This window comes from Taudactylus pleione, unplaced genomic scaffold (genome assembly GCF_031769625.1).
Source record: "Taudactylus pleione unplaced genomic scaffold, aTauple2 ptg000089l, whole genome shotgun sequence".
NCBI lineage: Eukaryota > Metazoa > Chordata > Amphibia > Anura > Myobatrachidae > Taudactylus > Taudactylus pleione.
The window spans coordinates 8,612,264-8,637,970 of record NW_028284491.1 but is presented as its reverse complement, the minus strand read 5'-3'; positions in this window follow the sequence as shown (position 1 = coordinate 8,637,970).

Sequence of the window (25,707 nt, the reverse complement as noted above, 5' to 3'; positions counted from 1 at the left end):
TTTTTCTTCCAGTGTAAATGACGGTGTGTACAGTGGTGTTCCCCCCTCATCTGCACCCCAAAACAATTCTCACAAAGGAGACTTCTTCCTCCTAGTGCATGAAAACAATTGCCAGTGTTGTTTATGTATAAAAAAACAAAGACATTAGTGTAAACATATTTGCATTGTTTTGTTTTCCTTTCAGTGTAAGTGACGGTGTGTGCACTGATGTCCCCCATCATCTTGCAACCCAAAACTATTTCCAAGTGTAAAAACAATAATTTCTTGACTGGTGTCAAAAATAATACCAATCATGGATCAGTCGATTAAGAGCAGGATCAGCAACCCATTACTAGTGATGCAGCTGCTGCAAGTCATGATAGTTCTACTAAACTTGGTCAAAGGGAAAGAAGGGTTACGGAAGGGAACCTAAAATCTAATTATTTATTATTATTATTATTATTATTATTATTATTATTATTATTATCCTTTATTTATATGGCACCACAAGTGTTCCGCAGCGCCTTACATATTACATAGAACTAATAGGTGAACAAGAAACAAGTAACATACAGTACATTACAGTGCAGGACAAGGACACAACTTATATACATTGCTGAAATAGTGATTAAAGCACTCACAATAAGCTGCCGGGAATTGGCGGTCCCGTGTTAGGTACCCTAATGGGGAGTAGAGAGTAGAAGAAAATGTAAAGAGAAGCACATGAGGGAAGAGGTCCCTGCTCATGAGAGCTTACATTCTAAGGGATGTTTAAACAATGGACATCTAAACAATGTTTCACATGTTAAAGAAAAAAAATAATCACCTCTAACAATAAAGGAAATATTTACTGCCAAAAAATGTAAAATTGCCAACATACCATACACCACATGCAGTGGCAAGGAAAGAATCAGACCATGGCCTTTCTTTGCAAGTGGTGGTCCTGTTGGAAAGACTCATGTGATAGCAAAATGGCTTACTCCGCTAAGACTCTCCTCAGTATTTGTCATTTCCAATAACACAAGTGACATTATACGAGCATTACAGCTGGGTGAATTTTAAATGTACCATGTTTTGCCCATATATTAAACTTGGTGGTTCAGAATTTAAAAATGACAGGTGCATAACGTGCATGCTGTCTATGGTCCATAACATTTCTGGGCATTTTTGGCATTCAGCAACCACATGTAAAAAATTGCAGCAGCTGCAAGAACAGTTAAATTTGCATTCCACCAACTGAAACAAGAGGTAGTAACCACCACCCTTTATATGCTTCAGTGACTGGAGGAACAGCAACAAGCCACCCAAACCTAAGCAACTACCCATGACTAGGGAGAGAAAGGAGAATGTACCTTACGCTAGCACAGTGTAGAATACTCTCCATTTTATGCAAGATACTAACACCATTTGAAATAGTAACCAATGAAGTGAGTTCAGACACTGCCAGCCTGAGTCAGGTGATTCCATTAGTTAAACTAATGGAAAAGCAGCTAGAGAAACTGAAGGAAGAGATTAAACAAAGCTGTCAAGTTTAGGGATTTTAGGTCCGAGTAAGGACCCATGGTTTAGACTGACAAGTAGTAGAGGAATAGTGGTGTTTGAATCAGAGGTCTACTCATGGGTGAGACCCTTGTGGTAAATGCCTGGTGCCTTCAGAGAGGCCAGTGACAATTGGAAGATTCCCAGTCTGTTCCTGGAACCAAATGAGTGGAACTTAACCTCTTATCCTGAATATATGGATAAGGGGCTGTTACCAGTGTTTGAAAACTCTGGGAACAGAACATTGAGTAATACAGGTAATTGGTAGTCCATCTGGAATCTGCTAACATATGTTGTAAACTGAATGCCAAAGCTGGGTCACTGGAACCTAGACCCTTAAATAGGAATCTAGATCCAGTCCCCAGCAACTGGAGTGAATGAGACTCAGCATGAACCCCAACTCTCTAAGAGAGGACCCTCAGGGCATCAACCACCATCAGTAGAGTTAGTAATGGTATAGTGAGTAGCGAGTCCCAAAATATGTTAGGAGCTTCGATGCTGAGTATAAGCAATATCATTGTAGAACAGAAAACCTAATCTGAAGTACAATGAAGTATAGTCCACTTGAACCCGCAATAAACAGGAGAGTTTTACTCAGGGGACTTCTTGTAGTGAGGATCACTGTAGGCAGAAGACTTGGCTCTTAGAAGCACTAGGAGTCTATTTGATGCCCAGGAGACTTCAGACTACTATTCAGGCTGGAAAAATGGATGTCACAGACAGACCATACTTGAAACAGATTGCAACCAGAGGTTGAACACATAGAACCGGAATGGATACGGAGACTTGAACTGGACTGAAACTGTAGGCAACAACAATAGGCCCAGAGTTAAACTGGAGACTTGAACCGGACAAGGACCGGAGGTAACAGCTGCTGAGCTGGAGTGGAACTGGAGGCTAGAACCAGAATGGGATTGGAGACAACAGTAGCTGAGCCAGAATGAAACCAAAGGCTTGAACCGTAATGGGACCAGAGGTAACAGCAGCTTAGCCGGAGTGGAACCAGAGGTTTGAACCAGAATGGGACCGGAGAGAACAGCAGCTGAGCCTGAGTGAAATCGGAGGTTTGAACCGAACTGTGACTGGTGCTTGAACACAGGCTGGTAAGGAGCAGAGTGGAATTGGTACACAGCATAATGCTTGCAGAGTAGATGGAGCAGCGGCTTGCAGGAATCCAGTAGTAAGCAGTGCATGTTCAGGCAGTGGATCAGAGGTAGTACCTACTCTCTGGTGAGTGAGATTACTGCAAGGTGAAGAACCACATACAGAAAGGTAGAGACAGGATACTAGTGCTCATCTGATCACCTGAGTCAACATGGCTGCACCCATAACCATCAGGAATGAAATGACAGTGCTCTGGGACAGAGTGACCCACCTTAATAAAGCACCACCGGACAGGGTAAACATGACTAAGTCTTGGTTTTGTTACAGAAGTGATTCTGCTAAGTGTGTTGAAATTGTAATTCCAGTTCTTTATTCCTTTCACCAGGATCAAAGGGTTTGCAACATCCTGCAATTGGATCACTACATTTTGGTAACCTTACTTCATCCTAGGTTTAAGTCCTACGTAATTTCTTTTTTTCCAACTGATACAGATCTTAAAAGATGCAAAGAGCTTCTTGCGAGCAAATTGTCATCTCAAGTGACACATGACACAACATGGCTTCTGCTATAGTTTCTCCTGCAAATGCTGCTGCCACAAAAAAACAAATCCCAGCATGCATTGCAACATTTTTAGCATTGTCAAATAGCAAAACTGTGGCAGGGCATTCTGGGATGTGTAATTTATAACATCTGGGGGAACCGCTTATTGCCCACTGCTACGATAGACCACGTGATCTTCTACATGAATAGTGAATACTGACTGAAGACACTGTCTGCCCAGGGAGGATCAGTTTCTTCAGAGGTTCTTCATTGCAGATAACCACCATATATTTAAGGTATATTTGGAATGGAGAGGAATGCTCCCAGAGTGACGAGAAATGGGTAGCGTGTCATGCACACATAGAGTACCACCAAGAAATTTTTTCTACTTGCACCAGTGCCTATCGCTGGAGTGTTTGGTTAGTTAAACTGTGCATGTCCTTTAAATATACAAGATAAGGTTGGGTGGGAGGGCCCAAGGACAATTCCATTGTGCACCACTTTTCATTATGGGTATTGCCAAGATTGTGTGTGTTTGACAGTGTATATTACTGTACTTTACTGGGGCGTCCATGTTTTGTATCCTGCAATGCCATCCATCACCAGCTTTTCATCCAGGCGTATAGGTCACGTTTCCTGCAGGTTCTCTGCAGATACATAAATAGAAAGTGTGGCTCATCGGTACTCAGTGTGATGATTAAAGTACTAATCTGCTGCTTACCGGAAGGGGTGGCTTAACCCTTACACACCATATAAAACAGACAAAAAACTGGAAGCACTACTAATACAAAATGTAATCATATAATCTCAATGATAGCAATACATACAGTATATAATACATCAATATAGGTGACAATATATAATGTAGATACTCAAAACAGATTCAGATCGACTGTGGCCACAGGGATAATAATAAGAGCTAGAAAATATAAAAAGGCTGTGTCTTGAAAAATAAAAAATGAAACATCAAAGTCAGTCCTTAGCAAAAACTCAAACACCAGATAGCTTGTGGCTTATTTCTATTAAGAGATGTAGAAAGAGAGTCACAATGATGTATAAAAGAAAAAGCCTGACTCACAGTACTGGTGTAATGAATAAAAGCTGGTATATTTATGTGCTTGAATGGAGCTGCTCTGTAGGACCCAAGGTTCTCCTTCTATAGACGTGAGGAAAAATGTCTGTAGCGGGGTAACATGTGCCGCTATCCGAATTGGGTTTCAACACTGAGAACCAAGACCTGCTCCCTTGGGTGCTGGAGAGGACTCCTGCACAGGAAATAATATCCACTTAAATCTACCTTAGAACAAGGAAGCCGCCCGAGGATGGAGTGCTCTATGTTGTGGTGCTGTGATATCTCCTAGTTATGTACGGTACCGTCACTTCGCTCCGGAGTGCCACTCTAATGGAGCAATGGTGGCTACAAGGATACACACAGGTGTCGTTGATGTGATGAGAAGGCAACAGGCGTCTTTCAGTGATAAGAGTCACCTATGATCTGTTTGAAGATGCAGTAGAGGTCACACACCTAACGCGTGTCTTTGCTGCTTATCACTAGCTGTTTCCTCAGAGGACTCTGCAGATACAGACTAGTATCATCAAATTATATAGTCATTTAAATAATAATAAATTATTCATTTTGACTAGGCTGTTACTCTGCCTTGAATCCTGAGGAATCAATCTCATTGGGATTTTAGATGCTTGTTCTTTAGTAGCGTTTTCCATTTATCCTATTTTTCTTTTAATGGTTAAATTGTTAACACTAATCAATCAATTTAATTTAGATTCTTGTTTTTAATAGTTTGTTCTATTTATCAGATTTTTTTTATTTACAGTTATATTCTGTAATCGATCGATCAATCAATCTCATTTGGATGCTTGTTTTTTTAATAGTTTGCTCCATGTATCACATATTTTTTTTCCTTTATAGTTATATTTTCTAATCAATCAATCAATCAATCGATTAAATAAACAATCAATCTTTACCTGGCTTTGACTAATACTACAACCTTCATTTACCAGTTTTTGGCCTTGGCCTTCTGATCTAGTTCTTGATTAATGAAAAAATTCTATAGCATTGTATAGTATATTCTAAACTGCAAGCCTGTCACTGCAGTACCACTATGTTTTCTAGATGTACTATATTCTTTTTAAAACTACCATATGTTTGTGCCGTTGCTCTGTCGCTTAGTTTAACCAGTCATCTCACTGCAGTCTTTGAACAATACAGGTGAAAACTGAAAACAATATTGTGAGCTGTGAGGTGTTATGCCACGTACATGACCCTTTAGGGTATAGTCCCGCTACAGCCTTGAGGGGCTAGAATTTCTTGGCTAAATGTGTCCGTGAAGCAGCTTTGAGAGCTGTAATTACTTGGCTAGCTATGGCTGGTGGGCCGTAGGATATTATTATTATTATTATCCTTTATTTATATGGCGCCACAAGTGTTCCGCAGCGCCTTACATAGTACATAGAACTAATAGGTGAACAAGAAACAAGTAACTTACAGTACATTACAGTGCAGGACAAGGACACAACTTATATACATTGCTGAAATAGTGATTAAAGCACTCACAATAAGCTGCCGGGAGTTGGCAGTCACGTGTTAGGTGCCCTATGGGGAGTAGAGAGTAGAAGAAAATGTAAAGAGAAGCACATGAGGGAAGAGGTCCCTGCTCATGAGAGCTTACATTCTAAGGGGAGGGGCAGACAGACAGGCGTGACACAGAAGGGGAAGATAGGAAGGAAAGAGCATGAGGTGGGTTAGGATGAGTGCTGGAAGGCCTTGATGAAGTAGTGGGTCTTGAGAGCCCGTTTGAAGATTTGTAGAGAGGTGGAGAGTCTGATGGGGACAGGGAGAGCATTCCAAAGGTAGGGAGCAGCACGGGCAAAATCTCGTATGCGGGAGTGGGAGGAAGTAATCAGTTGGCAAGAGAGGCGGCATGCATTAGTTGAGTGAAGTGGGCGGGCGGGAGTGTGAAAGGAGAGAAGGTCAGAAATGTATGCGGGAGAGGATTTGGTGAGGGCTTTGTAGGCGAATGTAAGAACCTTAAATTGGCATCTGAAGGGGAAGGGGAGCCAGTGTAGAGCTTGAAGGAGAGGGGAAGCAGATGTAGAACGTCTGGAGAGGAAGATGAGCCGAGCAGCAGCATTAAGAACAGATTGTAGTGGAGAGAGGTGAGAGACTGGGAGGCCAGCTAGGAGAAGGTTACAGTAGTCCAATCTGGATATGACCAGTGAGTGGATGAGGGTTTCAGTGGCATCCTGGGTGACGAAGGGTCTAATCCTGGAGATATTTTTTAGGTGAAAACGGCAGGACTGCGAGAGGTGCTGAATGTGCGGTTTAAAGGAGAGGGAGGAGTCTAGGATAACTCCAAGACAGCGCACTTTGGGGCTAGAGGAGATAGTTGTGCCATCAATAGATAATGAAATTGTGGAAAGTGATGTAGTGGAAGAGGGTGGGAAGATGATCAGCTCAGTCTTAGACATGTTAAGTTTAAGAAAGCGCTGGGACATCCACGAAGAGACAGCAGAGAGACAGTTGGAGATACGGGTAAGGAGCTCAGGGGTGAGCTCAGGGGTGGAAAGGTAAATTTGAGTATCATCTGCATACAGATGATATTGGAGGTCAAAGGAGTTAATAAGTTCACCTAAAGAGGATGTATATAGGGAGAAAAGGAGAGGTCCAAGAACAGAACCTTGGGGAACTCCTACTGTTAGTGGAAGTGGAGGGGAAGAGGAGTCATGAGAGGACACAGCGAAGGAACGATCAGAGAGGTAGGAGGAAAGCCAGGAGAGGGCAGTGTCACGTAGACCGAGAGAGTAAAGGATTTGCAGGAGGAGAGGGTGGTCGACAGTGTCAAATGCAGCAGAGAGGTCAAGGAGAATGAGCAGAGAGTAGTGGCCCTTGGATTTGGCAGCAAGGAGGTTGTTGCTGACTTTCGTGAGGGCAGTTTCAGTAGAGTGGAGAGATCGGAAGCCAGATTGAAATGAGTCAAGGAGGGAGTGGGAGGAAAGAAAGGTGGTAAGGTGGTTGTAGACAATACGCTCAAGGAGTTTGGAAGCAAAAGGGAGAAGAGAGATGGGTCGATAGTTGGAAAGTATGTTAGGATCAAGGGTAGGTTTTTTAAGAATGGGGGAGACAAGAGCATGTTTGAATGCAGAAGGGACAGTGCCAGATGATAGGGAGAGATTAAGGAGGTGAGCCAGATGGGAACAGGCAGAAGGAGACAGGTGGGAGAGGAGACGGGAAGGGATAGGGTCAAGAGGGGAGGTGGAAGGAGGGGAGGACCGGATGAGGGCCATGACTTCCACTCCAGAAGCAGGGGAGAAGGATGTCAGAGTTGGTGAGACAGAAGGGGAGGGGTGGTAAGGGCAAGGAGGGGGAGGAGTGCTGAGAGTCTGATGGGATATGATGTCCTCACGTATGGAGTCAATTTTAGATGTAAAGTAGGTGGCAAAGTCGAGGGCAGAGAGCGAGGAGAGAAGGCAAGGAGGGGAAGGGCAGAGTAGGGAATTGAAAGTGGCAAAGAAACGCCGGGGGTTTGAGGACTGGGAGGAGATGAGGTTCTTGAAATATGTTTGTTTGGAGAGAGACAGGGCAGCACTGTAGGAAGAGAGAATAAATTTGAAATGGAGGAAGTCAGCCTTAGAGCGTGACTTTCTCCACTGATGCTCTGCAATTCTTGAACACTTTTGTAGGTATCTGGTGCATTTGGAATGCCAGGGTTGTGGTGTGGATCTGTGAGGGTGAGTGGTTATTGCTGGAGCAACAGAATCAAGAGCAGAAGTAAGGGAGGAATTGTACAGGGAAGTAGCTTGTTCAGGACAGGAGAGAGAAATGATAGGGGAGAGAAGAGAGTCCAGCAGGGAGGAAAAAGCAACAGTGTCAATAGCCTCAATATTACGCTTAGTAATGGTAGCCTTAGGAGTTAGAGGAGGGGAAGGAGAGAGGGATAGGTTAAAAGAGAGAAGGTGATGGTCAGAGAGGGGGAATGGGCAATTGGAGTAATCAGAAATATCACAACGGTGCGTAAAGACCAGGTCAAGTGAGTGCCCACTCTCATGGGAGGGTGAGGAGGTCCATTGGGCGAGACCAAATGAAGAGGTGAGGGTAAGGAGCTTAGCTGCAGAGGATTCTGTGGGAATGTCAATAGGAATATTAAAATCACCTAGGATAATGGAGGGAAGATCTGAGGAGAGAAAGTGAGGGAGCCAGGAAGCGAAGTTGTCAAGGATATGAAGCGGCCTTTGGGCCGTGCAGTAGCCTTGAGGGCTGGTATATCTTGGCTTGCTGTGGCTGGTGAGCCGTGGGATATGAAGCAGCCTTTGGGCTGTGTAGCAGCCTTAAGGGCTGGTATATCTTGGCTAGCTGTGGCCGGTGGGCCATAGAATATGAAGCGGCCTTTGGGTCGTGCAGCAGCCTTGAGGGATGGTATATCTTGGCTGGTTGTGGCTGGTGGGCCGTAGCATATGTTACAGCCTTTGGGTCGTGCAGCAGCCTTGAGGGCTGAATAAGCTTGGCAAGATGTGGCAGATGAAGATCTGTACAAAAATAAAGTAACTGGAGTTGGTACGCCGGATGTGCACTGAACACGCTGGAGTGTGGCCTGTGCCGCCGGGTTGACACAAGCAGCTGTAGTGTGGACTGTGACGCCGGGTTGACACAAGCAGCTGATGCTGTAGTGCAGCCTCTGCCGCCGGGTTGAAACAAGCAGCTGATGCTGTAATGCCGCCTGGATGACACGAACGGCAGAGGACAGATATGCGAACCGGGCTGCCAAGATGACACTAACGGCAGGTAGATGATAAGCGAACCGTGCTGCCTGGATAACACAAATGGCAGATTAACACAATACAATAGACAGGAGAACTGGAACTCGAATGGGTGACAGGAGACTAAACCAGAACCGGAAACACGAATACTCTATCACGGGATGGAGTGAAGGGCTGGCTGTAATTTAACAGATACAGGGTCCAATCAGAGCAAGTCCTGCAAGCCTCCCTAATGAGACTAGTGTGCACCTGGCCTGTGCACACAGACAGGACAATTAACTAGTGTGCAGCTGATACTGCACACAGATAGACAGTAATAAATGAACACATGAGATCAGCAGACAGACAGGAAAAAATGCAGTGTCCCAGTAACAACTAAGACTGGGAACTGCAATCAAGATGATCTGCTAACCGCAGATCCTAACATGAGGTGATCAAAATTGACTGGAAATGACTGGGAAATTAATGTTATTTAGGTTAATTATACTGTAGGAACAAAACAGGCCCAAATTACATGATTTTAGCTATGTTTATCAAGTTTTATAGAAATTCATAACCAAAAGCACTACACTTGTGGTTATATATTTGCCCCAGGCAAAAATTTGCCAGGTGGTCCCTGTCCCTTACAAATTGCTGCGGTAGGCGATTGTCTAGGTTCTACTAGTGGTGGTGCCGGCCTGGCTAGAAGTAAGAATAGAAGAATTTTACTTTAATCATGTATACTGATATTTTGATGCAGTAAGCGGTAATCATTGAACAAGCAGAAAGACAAATAACCCCAACAGTTGTGTAAGTCACTTGTAGAGGCACAGTAAGCTGTACATGCATGCATGACACATCAGTGCAGCTGGCAATTTGAAACTTGTTTGGAACATTGACTTTTTATTATTTACTTTAACAAAAATCTTCATGAAGGTTCCATATTGTGTTCTAGATCGGAAATGTAAGCACTATGACTCATGGCTTAGAAGTTGAAGGGTTAACATATATTTACACAGTGGTGCTGGTTTTGTGCAACTGAGTTTCCGTTTATTCAGCCGGGGGGAGTAATGGCTATCTGCCAATTTCATTATAAGCCGCCATCAGACTCACCCAATATGCAAACAACTAGTCAAATTTTTACCTCCCTCCACACCATTACTTAATGGATAAAACAGGCAGAAAAAGAGCAGGTGCTCTGAATGAGCCGCTTCTCCTATTTCAGTTGCTGTTAATTATTTACCTGTATGTGATTACCTGCTCTGCTAAGATGGGGGAGGGGCTTCTGTCGCTCTCCACCTGCTGTGGGAGCTGTGATGATCTTCCCACCACTCTCACGCAAGAGTTTAACCCATGCTGTCTATGGTAGAATACTATAGCAGGGATGTACATGTAAATCTTTTCAACTAGAACGGATAATGGTACTAACCAGAATTCCTGTGTTTCATAACTTGCTAGAAAAAAAACAATCACGGCTTCCCCAAGCTAGGTTGACCTTTACTTATATGTTGCTACTGTACTTATGTACAGAATAGTTCAAGCTTTAGCAGAGAAAGGAACAAGATTCAGGGGAATATATATCAAGCCAATTCTGGGCCTGATTCAGAGCCGAACGCTATTTGCGGACGCTCGTTCAGAAAAAGGGGCTGGCTATTTAAATTAAGCGCTCGCTCTTTGTGGTCTGTTGACGCCTCTATGTCTGAACGAGCGAACGAAACATGCGCTCACTATTTTGGAAAAAACGCCCCCCTGGCCGCTCGCATCATACGTCATCTCCGCTATTTATTTGATTAATCGAGTACATCGAAAGGCGTATGAACTGCTCGCAGTGCTTGTGGTAGCATTTTCCTACCGCAATCATGCGAGCAGTTCAGGCTAAAAGACAACCAAGTGACGTGGTCGATGACGCTGCTTTGTTAATTATGCACACCCATTAAACGCCCGTTTTGACCGTTTGGCACACCTGCGTTCGGATCTCCACTCCCCGTTTTCAAGCACCTTCCCCTGTTACCACCCACAAACACCTCATCCTGTCTCTCAAATTAGCAGGCATTCGCTATTTTGCGAGCACACGATTTCCGACCGCTCTGACTGGTTCGCGCATGCTTATTACAACCCATACGCATGCGCAGTTGTGCGAACATCGCTCGGAGCGAACGAGCGGCCACTTACGAGCGGCTCTGAATCAGGCCCACTGTCCTGTAAACATACAAAAATGTCTGGTTGTAGTTTTCTATGGGCAGGGTTGTAATTAGGGGTGTGCGACCGCTGCCGCCACACAGAGCTCTGTGAGTGGCCCAGTTGACACCCCATGATCCTTGCTTCTGACTGGCAGGGTGCCCTGAATGGCACCCTGTAGCCACAATCGCTGCTGCAGTGCCGTCTGGAGCATTCTTTAGATGCTCCAGATAGGCTCCCTGCAACCTGTACAGCCGATCGGAGTGGCCTCAGGATGATCTGGTAAGCGCTGCACTTATGGATGCTGCCAGACCTGCCTCCTCTGCATGACATAATGATGTCAAGGGTGCAATGTCACGACATCTGGCGCTCAGGAGGCAGGCCGACACAGGGCGCATTTTTGGAGCTTGTCTCCATAGCCATCTTCAGTTGGGTTGGGCACAGGACAGAGTTAGGATGCCGATACCTGTTGGTAGGTATCTTAACCCTGAACCTAACTTCCCCCCTAGTGCCTAACTATAACCCTCCTTGCCATAGTGCCTAACCCTAACCATCCCCCTAGTGCCTAACCCTATAACCCTAACCCTCCCCCTATCTCTGCTACTTACCTTCCGGATACTGGCGGTCAGGATGCGGTGCTGGGATTCTAACAGGTGTCGGGATTCCGGCGGTGGTGTTCTATGTTCCGGGATTTTGACCGCATCCCCTTCAGTTGGCATTAGCCTGTATAACTCAAATGCCAGAGAGGGATCTTGTATCCATGTCCTGTATTGTATTGTATTGTAAGTCAATGGTTACTTTTTTGTCTATGTACTTTGTAAGGCGCTGCGGAACACTTGTGGCGCCATATAAATAAATGATGATAATAATAATAATAATAATAATAATCCCTCTCTGATGGCTGGAGATGCTCATATCAATTTATTTATGACTTTTTTAACTGAGGACTGTGTATGTGCAGTTCCGGACCATGTCTATACCAGTGAGTAAAGTAATAGGGTAAGCTATCACATTACTTCTTACTCTTTGCAGGCATACAAACCCATAATCTGAAAACAACAAAAAGCAGGGAAATATAAAAGAGGCGGTTGACGTCAGAATTCAGAAATGGCAGATTAAATGAAACCATATCATCAAAAAAATATTTACATTCTAAAATGAATTCAACAATAAGGACGGAATCCAGGATGTAGACAGTACAGTTCTAAATAACTATTTTCCAAGGTCTCCAGTGGGAGTACAAAGATAAGGTGGGGCATATATTGTCCTGTTTTTATTCAGACTGGAGTGTTCAAACATTTCCTGTGTGAGTAACACAAGTGCAGACACCTGTTATTCTAGGAGACTGCAAATATTCACTTTTAAACCCACATAATAAGTACTCACATCACATCAACAGAATCAAGCTTAGGAGTTTCAGTTTAATTCCTAAACAAAGGACATTCCTGATAGAAATAAGGCAGCTTGACCATTTGTTCCACTTGAAAAACTCCTTTAATTTCTGAATTCCATTTCCTAAGCATTCTGATTGGTCAACATTCCTCTCCCGTGCTTGGGTCCTATTGCTTTTGTTCTCAGATTGTTATCATTGCCTTTACATTTGTATGTTCAACTTAGGGTGGTGTCACACTAGCGCTTTGAACACCAGCATTTTTCCAGCCAGAACAGTCTCATTTAGAGTTGAGTGTGCTTTATTGATTGCTGCATAATATACTTTCTGTACCGCACAAGCACACCAAATGCTTCTGCTTTGTAGGCTAACGCCTGGTGAGCCGAATGCGAACATTGAAGCTGCATACACACACAAAGATTTTTTTGACCGATTATCGTTAAACGATAATCGTTTGAAAAAATCATTCACTTTCTGAGTCAAACAATGAACGATTATCGTTCATGCGCGTTCACGTTTGTAGTTTGTAGTTCAGTCAGACTTGTCAACTGAACGATTTTCATTACGGGACTATGCAAAAATCGTTTGTAGTTCAAAAAAATCATTCATTACACTTTAAAAAATCTGACAGATAATCTGACAGAAAATCGTTCATAAAATCGTTGGTAACAAAATCGTTGTGTGTGTATGCAGCTTTAGGGCTTGTTCATGTAATTATAACATAATTATATGTGGACATATCCCCAGATACACTTCTTGGGAGGCATGTCTCTTGCGGTACCAGAGGCCCCTGGTGTAAAGATACATGATGATGACAATCAGCAGCACTTGTTTCTAGCCATTTGCGTATTAACTTCTGCAACTGATACTACTTAGTTTATTAATTTTGCGCTATATTATATCAAGTCTTGGCCATCCACTCACATTAATTATTCTCCATTTTATATTTGTCCAAGTGCAGAACATAAGACTCCTATCTAATTTTTAAATTAGTAAACCACAGATGTTTAGGTGCTTGTATTTAATTAATTTTATATGATAAATGCAACATTTTTGGCTGCTACTTATAATAATCAGCTCTATGTTTGTCGCCTTAATACCACTTTATATTATGATCTCAATATTTCCTATGGATGGACATTCTCTGTAACTTAAATGTATTTTTTTATTCCAATATGTTATGTTTGTATGTACAATTCATATAATGCTTCAATAAAAATAACATTAAAAAAAATAAAAATGTGACATCTGCATTTATTAATAACACTGATGAGACAATATTCTTCCTTGTATACATGATACTTAATTGCTTTAATATAAATATGGACATATTTTTTTCAACCCTCTTATATTTCTTTACATGTCTTAATTGTAAGCTATTGTGGTAAGGTAGTAAATAAATAAAAAGTTGCCAACACTTGTCTTTACTATGTACAAAATCTATATTTCTATAGGGCCCATTTATCAATAATCTCATTTGCAATGCGATTTTGGCGTGATATTAGCGCCTATAATCGCATTGCAGTATGCGATCATAGCATCGGGAAAGTGGCCTGGGATGTATTAAAGAGCACCAGCTGGGACAGGGGCTCCGAAAAGGATTTGCTTGGAGTGAAGAGACATCTCTTCACCCTTGTGCCAGACTCCTGCACGGTCTACAGACCAAGTATGCGTTACAACTAGAGAACACTGCTCGGGTGTTTCCACCAGACTTGGATCCCACTTATAGGCCAAACATCATCCTCCTGGTGTCGGATTCTCGAGGGACTTGGATTCTATATAAGACTTGGCGCCATTTCACTGTGATGTTTGCTGCGCTGTACTCTGCTGTATTGGCTCAAGCTGTGCTGTCCATGAGTGACTGTACTCTAAAGTGACTCTGTATGCACACTGCGCGCTTCTGTGTGCTGAGCTATACTCTGCTGTATTGGCTGTGCTGGGACTCCAGACTCACAAGTGGCTGTGCTGTATATAAAGTGACTGTGTATAGGGGGCACGGTGCACACTGCTTTATGCTGTACTGTACTGTACTCAGCTGTAAATTGTACAGTTTGGTACAATTGTACGCTTTCTCCACGTGCCGCTATAAGCCCTGTGATCCACGCAGTTTAACCTGTGCTGCACGTAAAAAAAAATTAAAATAAAATATACTGTAGTTCTATTGTTTGTACTGTTTGGTGCACTTTACCCGAGTGCGCTTTCTTCACGTGCTGCTATAAGCCCTGTAATCCATGCAGTTTGACCCGAGCTGCAAATTCAAAAAGAAAAAAATAATACAAAAATATATATATAGTTGAATTCTATTGTTTGTACTGTTTGGTGCACTGCTATAATCTCTGTAATCCACAGTTTGACCCAAGCTGCAAATTCAAAAACAGAAAAATAAACCCTGTATTCTACGCAGTTTGAGGTTAACAATACTCTAGGAACAAAAAGAGGCCCAAATTACGTGATTTTAGCTTTTTTGGTACATTTTTGAAAAAAATGCACATCCAAATCCAAATCCAAAACCAGTCACGGCGGTTTGGCAAATCCAAATTCGGACGATGAATCAGAGCCATATCTAAATCCAAACCCAGCAAAAATGGTCTGGGCGCATATCTCTAGTAAAACTAATGGCTGAGGGGGGGGGGGGGGGGCTATGTGATGTGCAGCCTATAGGATACAGCAGCACTATGCCATTTTAAGTTGGCATAAGATGCGGGGACTAAACTCCGGAATGGCTTGGCAAATCTGACAGCATCGCCCCATAGAACCCTACAGTATGGGGGCTGCTGCAGCTGTCGGAAATGGAGGGACCACTCACTCCATAATACATCTGGGGGATAGGAAATATTTGCGGGTATCCCACAAAAAACTGTATTTTCTGGGGAATATGCCGCACATATTTAATGATAAATAGGGTCCTATATGTGTCCAAAAAGAATATTCGGCCTCATTCAGAGAATCAGAGACTATTCCGATATTTAACGATTAAGGATAGACTGCGCACGTGTCAAGGTACCTCTGTGATACCGCTCAAAGTGAGGATTTCTTAGCAGAGTGACTGACAGTCAGGGACTGTTTGGAGATGGTTACGAGGAATGGTGGCAAAAACCTCATGGGTATGGCATGTTGATGGCTGCGTCTGCGATCCTGTATGCAGGTAGCATGGCTCCGGAGTCTCAGTTCCCCTGTGACCATAGGCTTACTCAGACGGCCGACTATGGAATGATCAGCGGCGGCGGCTGCGTATTTGTACTCAGCTGCATAAATTTGAAATGGACCCGACTGCTACAGCATTAGCATATTATCGCAAAGTAGTTGCATGCGGGATCGCAGCTGTGATTGCAACACTGTACATCTGTGAATCAGACCCAGGATGCGTTAGTTCATTATACCCGTGTCCAGTCCACATTGGTGTTTTTGTGTGTTAACAAACACAATTAAAAAACACGAGTGAGAGAATGAAATAAGCAAATAGGTGTTAGCTATGGGTTCTTTTTTTAGCTAATGCATTTGCCAGATAGCCAGTTCGTCCCTGTACACACTTAATATAACATAATCCTCATTGGAACTATTAAACTTGAAGTAGATCAACCATACATGCCTGTTCTTTGGACCTAGCCTGCAAATTGCATTATTACTCAGATAAGTGGCCGAGATCCGGGAAGCCCAGGAAAATTTCGGAGTCACCAGGACTGGTGAGTAGACAAGTGTGACTGAGAGAACTTGAAACTGGTCCAGGTTAGATCAGGAAAACGCTGTAATTGTATCTGAAGCAGAATATAACAGTCAAATCAGGGTTATTCTAGATGGGTCACTAATGAGGCAGAACAGTATTATACATCCTTTGATATATAGTAGGCACTCTTTAGATCTTATTAAGTGATATTTCCTCCTATGAGATTAAATTACTAATTCATAATAAAACCGTGTGAACTTTATGCTTTCAATGTAGTTAAACAAGTACAGACCAGTAATTACAGGAACACCAGTTTAACTTTTATCCCAGTGTTTAAAATACAGCAATATATACACATACACTACCTGGAACTGCACCCTGCAGCCAAGATTGCTGCTGCAGGACGCCCCAGTCAGCATTACACTTGCCGATGCTGCCAACCCCGCCCCTGCTGCGTGATGCAATGACATCATGGGCACAATGTGATGATGTCGGGTGCTCAGGGAGTGGGCCAGCATAGGGAGCATTGAGTCATGTTACAGCGCTGACCCAGTGTATTGCATTGCACTGCAAAATGCTGTGGTAGCCCTTTATGCTCAGGGTGTCTGAAATTTTGTGAAAGTCTCCAACTCAGGATGAAACAAAAGAGCCCCAGACTATCAGCTCTCTCCATGTTTAACAGCTGGGGTCAGGGGCGTATCTATAAAGGGTGCAGGGTGCCAGTGGCGTCACAAGGGGAGTGCAGGCCACATCGGGTGTCACCCTCCAAGGGGGTGACACCAAAAAGCCACACACATTCCCCGCCGTCACACAGATGCCTGCACCCTTCCCCGCCGTCAAAGAGCTGGCTGCAGGGCTGCCAAGATGGGCGGAGCACACCAGTGACCATGCAAGGTGCCGGGTCCTAGGCAGGGGATCCACCTACTGCCCGCCCACTACCCACCCACTTTTGCGGCCGCCGGCCATCATGCTGAAAAGTTGTTTTTTTTAAGACAGCGCGCGGTAAGTGACATCATGTCGTCACACTGCGCCGCCGCTGCTGAGAGGAGCTCAGAAGCCCGCTTCCTGTCCACTACTCCACTCGCCGCCACCGCTGCTGGAAGGCTGGAAGAGAGGAGCCATCAAGAAAAAGGTAAGTGAAGCGAGGTGGCTGTCTGGGGACATAGGGCTGGCTGGCTGAGGACACAGATGGGGGGAAGGCTTACTGGGGACACAAGTGGGGGCTGGCTGGGGACACAGAAGTGGAGGAAGGCCTGGCTGGGGACACAAGTGGGGGCTGGCTTGGGACACAGAAGAGGGGGAAGGCTGGCCGTGGACACAAGTGGGGGCTGGCTGGCGACACAGAAGGGGGGTGAAGGCTGGCTGGGGACACAAGTGGGGGCTGGCTGGTGACACAGAAGGGGAGAAGGCTGGCTGGGGACACAAGTGGATGCTGGCTGGCGACACAGAAGGGGGGGGGAAAGGCTGGCTGGGGACACAAGTGGGGGCTGGCTGGCTGGGGACACAAAAGGGGGCAGGGTGGCTGGGGACACAGAAGTGGGGGAGCACTGCCTGGGGACAAAAGTGGGGGAAGGTTGGCTGGGGACACAGAAGGGGAGGTTGGCTGGCTGGCTGGGGACACAGAAGTGGGGATTGGCTGGTTGGGGACACAGAAGTGGGGATTGGCTGACTGGGGACACAGAAGTGGGGGTTGGCTGGGTGGGGAACACAGAAGTGGGGGAATGCTGCCTGGGGACACAGAAGTGGGGGAAGGCTGCCTGGGGACACAAGTGGGGGAAGGATGGCTGGGGACACAGAAGTGGGGGAAGGCTGGCTGGGGACACAGAAGTGGGGGTTGGCTGGCTGAGGCCACAGAAGTGGGGGAAGGCTGGCTGGGGACACAGAAGGTGGGGTTGGCTGGCTAGCTGGCTGGCTGGGGACACAAAAGTGGGGATTGGCTGGATGGCTGGGGACACAGAAGTGGGTATTGGCTGGCTGGAGACACAGAAGTGGGGATTGGCTGGATGGCTGGGGACACAGAAGTCTGAATTGGCTGGCTGGGGACACATAAGTGAGGGTTGACTGGCTGGGGACACATAAGTGGGGGTTGGCTGGCTGGGACACAGAAGTGGGGATTGGCTGGATGGTTGGGGACACAGAAGTGGGGATTGACTGGCTAGGGACACAGAAGTGGGGGCTGGATGGCTGGGGACACAGAAGTGGGGGCAGGCTGGCTGAGGACACAGAAGGGGGCCAGGTTCTGGGGACACAGAAGGTGGGCAGACTCTGGGGACACAGAAGGGGGGCTGGTTGGCTGGGGACATGTGCTATTTTCTGTGGGGGAGCGATGTTATCAATATCTGTGGGGGAGCAATGTTATTAATCTGTGGGGAGCAATGTTATTTATCTCTGTGGGGAGCAATGTTATTTATCTCTGTGGGGAGCAATGTTATTTATCTCTGTGGGGAGCAATGTAATTTATCTCTGTGGGGAGCAATGTTATTTATCTCTGTGGGGAGCAATGTTATTTATCTCTGTGGGGGAGCAATGTTATTTATCTCTGCGGGAGCAATGTTATTTATCTCTGTGGGGGAGCAATGTTATTTATCTCTGTGGGGAGCAATGTTATTTATCTCTGTGGGGAGCAATGTTATTTATCTCTGTGGGGAGCAATGCCATTTTTTCTATTGCGGAACAATGTGGTTTTTTCCCTGTGGGGAGACGACTGATTGTGTACCTTGGAAATTTTAACAGGTCTTGCTGTCCCTAATACTATGGTTATGTTAACGTTATTTATTCATAAGGTAGTCTTTTCATTTGAGACCACGCCCCCTATCATGTGTGGTGTGTTACTGGGCCTTCTGTGTAGCCAGTAAGTGGTGCAGTGTCTGGGCTACTAACTGTGTCCAAAAAAAAGTGGGGCAGTTTCTGGGCACTGTTAAGAAATCTATTTGTTTCCAAAAAGCAAATGGGCAGTATATGATCAGCTCTTAAAAAATGTTGACCTGTTATGTTCCTATAATTGGATGCTTCTCACATTCTAGACACAACCCAAAAAATATGCAGCCATTCTCCCAGCATGCTAGGGCCTACATGCTAGGGCCACACCCTCTCCAGGGGATCCCGGGAGGTTGCTGTACCAGGGCCCAAGACTTTTCTTGGCAGCCCTGCGTGTCCGCACCCCCACACACACATGTGCTGCCGCCACCACAATCCTGTCCGCACCCACCAGTCTGCTCTCCACTACCACCCACGCCCCGTGGGTGGGAAGGTGTGGGCGGACTGGCAGCAGCAGTATTTTGGTCCAGTCTGTCAGACCGTCCGCCTCTCTTCTCTACTCAGAATGCAGGGCGTGACATCATCACGCCCCCCGGGATTCTGGGAGGAGCAGTGCAGTGTGAGTATTGGACTGTTGGACTGGTAAAGGGGGAGAGAGCATGGCGCTGCGCACCTTGGCCCTGATTTTTTTATTTTTTTTGATCGAAGTGGGGGTGTCACCATGAGTTACAGCACCGGGTGACACTAACCGTAGTGACGCCTCTGCAGGGTCTCTAGTTCCAGGGTGGGCACACCCTGCACCCATATTTTTTAATACTTATCCCTCCGAGGTCCCCCGTCGGATGTAGCGCTGCACAAAGCACCTAGAAAATGGCCGCCATGGCCATTTTCCTGGTGTTTTGCGCATGTGCAGTAGGGAAATCGGCGCGCAGTAGACTTTGGGCACAAACTAGTGCCCAGAGTCTACTGCTGCGAATAGCGGCCCTGATTCAGAGCCAGTCGCTCTGACAGAGCGCTCGCTCTGAATCAGGGGCGGTCTTTTTTTTTTTTAGAACGGCCTCTGGCCGCTCGCATAGCTGTGGGTGACCACCCACAGCTATAGCGAGGGACCAGCTCCCTGCAGTGCCCCAGTAGCAATGCCCCTTGAAGTGCCCTCAGTAGTAAGGGCCCCTGTAGTGCCCCCAGTTGTAGTGCTCCCAATAGTGCCCCCAATAGTAAGGCCTCTGTAGTCCCCTCATATGATGCCCCCAGTAGTGCCCCCTGTAGTAAGCACCCCCCTGTGCGCACACACACACACACAAAAAAAAATACTTACTTAAACCCTGCTCCAGTGCCTGCTGCTGTCCGTCCCCGGCGACCGATCCTTGGAACTATGGGAGTGACGTCATGCACTCCCATAGTGCACTACGGGACCCGGAAGCCGGAGCTCAGGAGTGAGCTCCGTCCTCTGGCTGCCGCTGGCGCCGGGGGGAGAGAGGAGCCAGACGCCCACTGGTAACACAATCTCTGCGGGCGCCTGGCAAATGGATTGTGCAGGGGGTGCGATCACGCCATAGCAATCGCACCACCTGCACCCTCCGTAGTTGGGGTGGACTCAGAAGCGCCCTCCAGTTGCCGCGCCCCTAGGTAGCTGCCTAAGCTTGCCTAGTGGAAGCGCCGGCCCTGCATGCATACCATGAGTATGCGAAAAAAGAGTGTGAGAGTATATACCAGAACCTCTGTCTGTTGGTCTGTTGGCTGATAAATCATGGTCTTGTAGATTGAATTTAATAGAGTTAAGCCGGACCTCTCACCAATTCCTTTAATGTTATTTTTTGCTATGCACTAAAAAAACAACTTGCTTCCCACAGACCCTGTTCACACAGGAGCGAGCATTTTATACAGCATGTTGTACTGTCCCCAGGGAGGCTTCTTCCAGCTCACACAGTAGTAAAACAGTATTTTGTCTTCACTGGCAAGAATTCCTCTACTTAAGAAAAAGAAAATGAGAATACATTGCAAAAAGCACTATCCAGCAAAGCAAAAAATAATAATGAGGACTTTGTGACAGGTCTGCTTTGAAGTTGCCACAAAGTCTTGCATGAGTTATATCGATACCCATAGAAATAAGCCCAGCTAAGCTTAGAGTGTAACTGATTATAAAACTGCCAATTACAGTGAATACAGTTCTAAATGCATGAATCATGCTTTCCTGGATACTCTCCAGGATACTCTCAAATTTCAGGAAGCTCTCCCAGACTCTCCAGAGAGTATGTAAGCCTCTTGGAACCCACCCTCTTCTCCAGTGAAGAGGTCGTAACAGCGGCTTGTGATGCTATTCATGTCCCCACGCACATTGCAGAATGCCACATATAGGACCTCATTCAGAGTCGGTCGTTGCGGTTGCACGGTCGTACGCCACCGATGTTCGCTAAACTGCGCATGCGTAAATATCTCTCTCCTTGAACTTGGCCAGGTCGTTAGTTTCAGTGACAGGATAAGGTGTTTGTGGGTGGTAACAGGGGAAGGTGCTTGTGAACGGGGGAGTGGAGATCCGAACGCAGGCGTGCCTGACTATGCAAAAGGCGTTTTATGGGAGTGCATAATTAACAAAGTAGTGTCATAGCACACGTGACATGGGAGGATTTTACACTGACTTGATCGTAGTGCTTAAGAGAGGGTATGGTCAACCTTAAGCTCTACGACCAGCTCCGATGGTTCCCGGTGGTCTCGATTAATCCTTATATGCCCGGAGATGATGTGTAATACGAACGAGAAGGGGGCGTATTTTTAGTCTTACGGCCGCATCCTCCCATTGGTCGTCCAGCTAACGATCCCATCTTAACGACGCAACTTGCGAGTGCATCATCTGCATATCCGGCCCCTTTTCCCTTACAACCGTGCGGCCGCAACGACCGACTCTGAATGAGGTCCATAGTGCCACTGTATAGTGGGGGCAGGGCCACAATGACACGTTTCACAGTGCCATGCCTGCAAATCCCACCTTGACATCACCCTCTGGGTCTCCTGGAGGCAACACTGAAAATGTACCATGCTCTTGGGAGTCACATTGGCATAAGCCATATCGATGTAACAAAATGTCTCTCTGTACATTCTTACAGACAGGTGCTTCCTACTGTGGGGCCCATTTATCAAGTATTGGGATTTAGATCCAATAATTAAAAATTATCATCGCCGCTGTTCGTGGCAATAAGAAATTCTTTACTGCCCAGATGTATTGAAAATTACATCCAGGGACGGGGGCTCCAGTAGACCAAGCTCAAAAAAATAGCAGCCCCCATAGAAATCTATGGGGGCTACTATTGTGATCAGAAACAGGAGAACTGAGCAGATATCCCAGATATCTGCTGCGGAACCCCTATACTACATCCAGGGGACACTCACATTTTCTGTGTGTGTCCCGAGAACTCAGTCTTGCAAAATTTGTTTACCAAATATGCTCCCATATGTCTCACCCTATAATGCTTTACATTCACACTTTGTTGAACAAGATAGGCCCGCCACATGTATATGCAGTATGTAACCATATGTCCTAGCATCATTAACATTGCTTACGTATATATATGGTATATTATATGGAGCACCACACCCTGCCCTGACTACAACTTCCTCATTGAAAACCTTCAGTGTTCTTTCAGATTCGGCCTGGTGATAATAACTGAGGATTTCAACCACCTGGTGGAATGTACACTGTCTGTATATAATTTTATTTATCTTAACCAGTGGGTGCGGTGAGGTCAATGGATGGGGAAGCACACATGGAGATGGTTCTGAGTGTTGGGAGCCTGTCTCACCCCCTACTCACTGTAACTCTCCCCTCACTACACTAAGCTTCAGTCTCAGTGATTTTCCTACTTGCATCACTGTGTCTTCTCTTGCCGCTGCTGACTGAGTTCTGATCTCTAAACATTGCAGTGCCTTCCTGGTCACATGACACATCCAAGGTGTCTATCAGAGTTCAAGGCACGCCCTAACCATACTCAGAGGCATGCCCCTATTAGCTCTCTTTCTGTGCAGCTTACTGCCCGTGGTGTGACCCTGACCCCAACTCTGCAAGCAGTGTCTGACTATACAGAAGTGAGGCTGAGCTGGTTCTACCTCATCTCTCGTCTCCCTGCAGTCCAAGGGAGCTCCACAAAGCTGGCGAGTGTTAACTATAAAAATGATTACAATAAACAAAGAAGATATTTATAAGTTATAAATATCTTTTTTGTATTATTCTAATAATTTTTATATCAAATCTCCGGAGTATGACAGGGGAGGCACTGCCTCCCCTGCCTACCCTGACTGCACGTCCCTGATCTTAACAATGTGCAGATTAGATACTTTTCTTACTTTACTATGTAACTATTGTTGTCAGGGGTGTTTCTAGAGAGGAGGAGGCCCGTGTGCAGTCTCCGACACGGGCCCCCTCCTCTCTTGCCGGCAGCACACTGAACTGTGCGGGCCAGCGACGGAGTTATAGACTCTGGGCACTAGAGTGTGCCCAGAGTCTATAGAGTATGTGCAGGTCACCGGAGTCCCACGTGCCGATGTGGGACTCCGGAGAGGTAAGTAATACTATGGGTGCAGGGTGTGCGGTGCGGGGCCCCCCTGGACCCAGGGGCCCGTGTGCTCCGCACATCCTGCACCCATTATAAATACGCCCCTAGCTGTTGTCCATCTCACCCTTCTCAGCAGTCTTTTGGTGCACCACAAATTACCATCATTAACTGAACATTGCTATGTGTTTTTTCTTTTCAACATGAAATATTCCTATTCATTAGTGTACACCACAGCTCATAAGAATAGATAGTGAGGATTGCTTTGAAAATAAAGAATATTTTCTGTGAGAAATCTTTTAAACCCATGACTTTCCCTGGGAATAACAGACAATAGACAGCTACAAGGTCTATTTTTTATAAAGAGGCGATAAGGCAGATTTTGTATTGCTGAAACTTACCATTAAAATCTTGCCCCAAATGCCTCAGTGAAACTAACCCAGAGTGAAAGGGGTTAAGGTACCGCTTTGCCTGAGCCGGTCAGAATGGATAAGCACATTCCCCTACAGACTGGCGGAGGCACTAGGTTATCTTTTACAGCTTTGTGCCAGTATCACCCAGATTTGGGCTTTCAGTCCTACTTACAGTTTTTAATAACAATAGAGCTCGTGGAAGATACAAATATGTACAAAATATACAAAGTAAAAAATATTGGCCACTGAGAAAATCACTTATTCACAGCATAAAGCATTTTTTTTAAATTTCTGCTATCACCATTCTCAGATGGCAATAACAGAACAAGGGTTGTTGTGGTACTTGTTAAATAGATGGCATGGTGACCCCATGAAATTTAGAGAGAAGCTCTATTGGCGGCAAGAATACGTGTTTTTTTGGTGATAAGGCTTTTCACCCTTTAAAAAAATAGACCCCTATGTATTCTGGAAATTATTTTATGTGATTTAATAAAAAAATAAATAATAATAATAATAATAATAATATACACTTTTCAGAGTGCTACTATTTAATTAATATACTGTAATTGATATCAGTCTGCTTTTATATCACAAGACCTGTTAACATTCTGTTTCCCCAGACATTAAGTTTATTTATCATACTGACTGTGGGCCGTATTCAATTAGTTTCGCACCCGCGATACTTTTTCGCCTGTCGCATTTTTCGCCTACTTCGCGTGTTTTGTACGTAAAAACTTTTCATGCACGTCCCCGCTATTCGTTGTATTGAATTTCAAAGGACGCGATAACACGTCCCGACGAAACTTAAACAGGTGAAAAGTGCTGTCAAAGATGGGGAAATCAGCATAACACCCCCCAAAAGATGCACTAACTAGGGGATTAAAATAGATGTCCGTGAATAGTCCTCCTGAAGCTATTTGGGGTACTTAAGTGCTTTCAATTGCCTCTATATAGCATCTTTGAACAAGTGGTGAAGAATAGCATTAAGCAGTATTTTTTCGTGAAAATAAGTAGTCCTGTCAAATTTGGGGTACTTGAAAATGGGTGCAAGCATGGTTTAAATTCGCTAGAGTGAAGTTTTAAGTGACGTCAAAACCGCACCTTCAGCAAGCACCTGCAATCAAACCCCCCCCATACTTGCAGACCCCCCAAAGTCTATTTTGCTACTTTTTATGTGTGAACCCCCACTTTGTACTTTTTCACCCCCATTTTCAAAGTCATTTTTTGGGGTGTTCCTCTTTTTTTTTATGCAGTTATCCTCTGGGGGGGCTGTCCCAAGGGTGCAGAGTGGGTATCCGTACCTTTGCACCCCAAAACCGCAGTTCTGCACATTTTTTCCACCTGCTATTCATAGGCAAAACTTTTTCGCCTATCACATTGCATTGGATTTCCGCGTACGCAAAAAGTCTTTGAATACGGCGAAAAGTTTTCTGCCTGGCGAAATGACGTCATCCACGATACTTTTTCACAGATTATGGCTTTTTGCCGCTAATTGAATACAGCCCTATAGCTGGGGATGTAGTTATGTGACCGGTGGCCACAAGATATATATATATATTTTGTTGCAGAAATCCTTTTGTTCCTGCACTGTACTTTGCACTAACGAGGTGTTTGCTGTTCAGCTGTAACAGGAAGAGAATCCGCTTGACCTCATCCTGCCCACACCCATCTCCTAATTCTACTGACATTTCCACTGACTACTGAATGGGAATCCAGGACGACGCGTGCCCGAACGAGGTAAGTCTGGGCGCCCGTCCTGTTAGCGGCAGGGGAGGTTACAATCCCATTCCATGAAATAACAGATTCCACAGCAAGTGAAAATGGGAGGTGTATACATCTTTTTAGTAGGAC